The sequence below is a fragment of the Uloborus diversus genome, chromosome 5, assembly GCF_026930045.1.
Source record: "Uloborus diversus isolate 005 chromosome 5, Udiv.v.3.1, whole genome shotgun sequence".
NCBI lineage: Eukaryota > Metazoa > Arthropoda > Arachnida > Araneae > Uloboridae > Uloborus > Uloborus diversus.
Window position 1 is genome coordinate 8,268,603 of NC_072735.1, and position 3,755 is coordinate 8,272,357.

Sequence of the window (3,755 nt, forward strand, 5' to 3'; positions counted from 1 at the left end):
TGTAAATACAGTTTTTAATTTTAGTTATAAATTTGAGACACAAATTAAATGAGATAATTTCAATGCAAAGCAACGTTTGATAATTGCTGAGTGGTTTTTTTTTTTTTGTTTTTTTTTTGATAAAAAAAATAAGAAAACCTTAAAAGTAGAAAGAATTCAAAAAACTAAATATCTGCAAGGCTCGTCAAAGTTGTTAATATGAAAAATTTGTCTTTGAATTATAATAAAGCATATAAGCGAAAGAAGAAGTTGCTTTTAAAATGAATGAAAAATCTCAAATAACTTCTCGATCTTTGTTCAATGCTAGTAACGGGCATAATCGAGATCTCGAGAATTGAGTACTTCTCATATTTGAATGATCAACACTCGAGATCTTTCGAAAACGTGAACCGGAGCGATTGATAATCGAAAAGTTTTGAAATCGAGAACTTTAGCGACGATCTCGAGCAATTGACTTTTCGATAAGTTTGAATCGAGATATCGAGATGTTTTAATCGAGACATCGAGATGTGATAATCTAGACCTTGAAATACAATAATCGAGAACTCGAGTTGTGATAATCAAGAACTCACGATCTGATAATCGAGAACTCGTTACAATCAAGTTTCGAATGATCTTGAATAATCGAGTGATTCGATTATGAGAACTCGATAACGCCCATCACTATTACATGCTGTTGAAGCACTCGCTTAGACTACTTCATTTTAGATAGACTTTTTAACTGGGAAAAAGCAACTCGCCCACTCCGCAAAAAATGGTCACAGAGTATTGTGAAAATAAACAATTTAACTTTGACTCATCATTGGAAATCACGGTTAAATTTGTTTCAGTGCACTTCAATGTTTTGGAAAAGAGAAATCGTCTCTTGAATTGATGATAAGCAAAAGAATTCTGCATGCATTACACAAAAGAAAATATTTTGACTTCTTAAAATATGACAAAAAAAAAGAGTGATGCCGAATCGAAGTGATATTTACCATTTTCTTTCTTACTGATAGATATTATGCTGCCATACTATGCATAAATGTCGTATCTGTACTTTCTAGCAAAATTGAGTCATTGTTGCCAGGTTCTTCTTTAGACTATATTTTGCACAAACAAAAAGTCTGAGATCTTTTGCGCATGGAAATATTTTCTGCGAAATTGGTTTTTGTTTTCAAAAATCAGTTTGAAATGTCGAAAAGGTATGTAATAATAAATTTATCGGATTTTTATTGAATAAATTTATTGGATTTTTAAACACAAATTGTTCGTATTCCGTAAAATACGCTCGATTAGTTCTGAATGAACTTCTTGTCATGCTTATTTTCACGCGCTTCTAGCTTTAGGCTGGTCAAACTAAAAATGCTATATTCACCGTGTTCCCTTTCTAACTCAAGATTGCATAATATTAAAGACTTCCTCATCATAACTTCAAAGTTATTCTAATATAATTGCGCCGTAGAACAGCTTTGAAACTGTTATGAAGTTCCTGTTGAATGTTAAGTTTTCGCTTTGCTTAAAAGACATATATTTTGTTTTCAGAAATCCGTTTTGAGTGTTGTAACAGTCTCAATTAAAAGGTGGTTTTAGCTGGTTTCTGAACGAAATTGTTGGTATTTACGATGTGGGTTCGTTTGTTCTGGAAACATCCCTCTCTTTCTCTCCTCCCCTCTCTCTCTCTCCTCTCTCTCCCTCTCTCTCTCCCCGCATGCTTTCACACACTTCGAATTTTAGAAGATCAAATTCAGGAATGTAGAGGAGACTGGGGATACTTGATCCCCACTTTAGTTTTTAATTTTTTTTTCTCTGCTGCAAATGATCATTTTTTTAATACGTGAACAAAGGTAATTTTTTCCTATGTCTGACAGTATTTTTTTAGTTGAAATTAAACAGTCAGTTTTGGTTTAAAAAGATTTCAATAATTTCATAAAGGAATCATGTATCCCCGCATCAAGGGATACATAATCCCTTCATGGGGGATACTTCATCCCACTGAAATAGACATAGAATTTTCATTAGATCAGCAGTCTATGGCAGATCAGCAGTTTTTGGTTTTAAAAGATTTCAATAATTTCATAAAGAAATCATGTGTCCCCGCATCAAGGGATACACAATCTCTTCATGAGGGATACTTCATCCCACTGAAATATACATAGAATTTTCATTAGATCAGCAGTCTATGGCGGATCAGCAATTTTGGTTTTAAAAGATTTCAATAATTTCATAAAGGAATCGTGTATCCTCGCATCAAGGGATACATAATCTCTTCATGGGGGATACTTCATCCCACTGAAATATACATAGAATTTTCATTAGATCAGCAGTCTATTTATGAGTTTTAGTTTTCAGCATAATGTTTCAAAAAAGTGACACTATTTCTAGTTTTCTTTATCAGATTATAATAATGTGAACACAAAATAACATTGTTTTAAATCCCCCTAGAACATTTCTAAAAAAATGTACACAACTTTAATGAACTTATGAGGCTTTTGATGAGTTATTTATTCACCAATACACTTGTGAACAATATATTTTATAAGTAAAAGTAATAATTTTTTTAAAGTACTAGCGTAATAAAGCTAAAACTACAACAAATAAAAAAAATGGATGATAAGTACAAAAATCAACTTATTTGCTTCCTGTCTTGCAATAATAAAATTAAGAGTTTTATCAATTGAATTCATTTTTGAAAAGAAAAAAGAAAATTGTAAGTACATTTATACTTATTTTAAAAAAGAAAGCCTAGCATATGTTTTCAAAACTTGTAAAGTCAACTGCAAACAATTCGTTTGTTGTGGTTCTACTCAACATAACTGGATGTAAGCAACTTAACATATTCATTCTCATTCACGTCTAAGTTACGAAAGTTGTTGTCATTGATGTTGTTACTTATAGCACTCGGGAGCCCGAGCCCGACTAGCAATCCTACTGAATTTTAAGGTAGAGAGGTACGGCTTCCGTTTAATCGAACCCCTATTTACTTGGAAGTCCGATTTGGCTCAGAAAACACGATAGATGGCAGCACCATTTATAGACAGTTGGATAATTTAAAACCAAGCCAGAAGCCGAATATCTTCTGGCTTAGCACTACCCAGAGGTATCGTTTCACTTGAAAAACTTTTAATTATATAAGTGACTGCGATAGTGAGCTCGAAGCGACCTCGAATATTTAAGAGCATATTTAACGTCCCCCAGCACCCTTAATGAAGACGGTGGATCTTACCGGCTAGGATCGAGCCAGGGACCCTCCGGTCGCAAGTTTCAAATAAGTAAAATAAATTCATCTTGATTCGGAATAAAATTAGTATTTACGAAAATTGGTTCGTTTAGATCTGGATAAACATCTTCTTATGCATGCTTTCACGCACTACCAATTACAGAAGGCCAAATTAAGAAAATGCAATGTTCTTCGTGTTTCATTTTCCAAATACCTTATGCTTGAATAATATTAAAGACTTGTTCAACATGACTTCAAAACTATTCCAGTAGCATGTATTTTCGCTTCATCCGTCTGAGTTAGGCAAAATTAAATGTGAAATTCCAAAGTCATTTCGATGTGGAAAAGCTTCTAACTAAGGCCCAAAATATTACACACTATTTGCTTTAAGTGAAAGAGGTGGCCATTTCACCCGTTTCTTGACTTATTTCTATCGCTTCGAATCCTTTGGGGCTCACTACACCACAGTGCAACGTCTGTCGTAAAGAGCTCGAGATAAGGTTAAATCATACATAATTAGAGAAAGCTTTTAAGGTCGTTTGTCAAAGTCAAACAA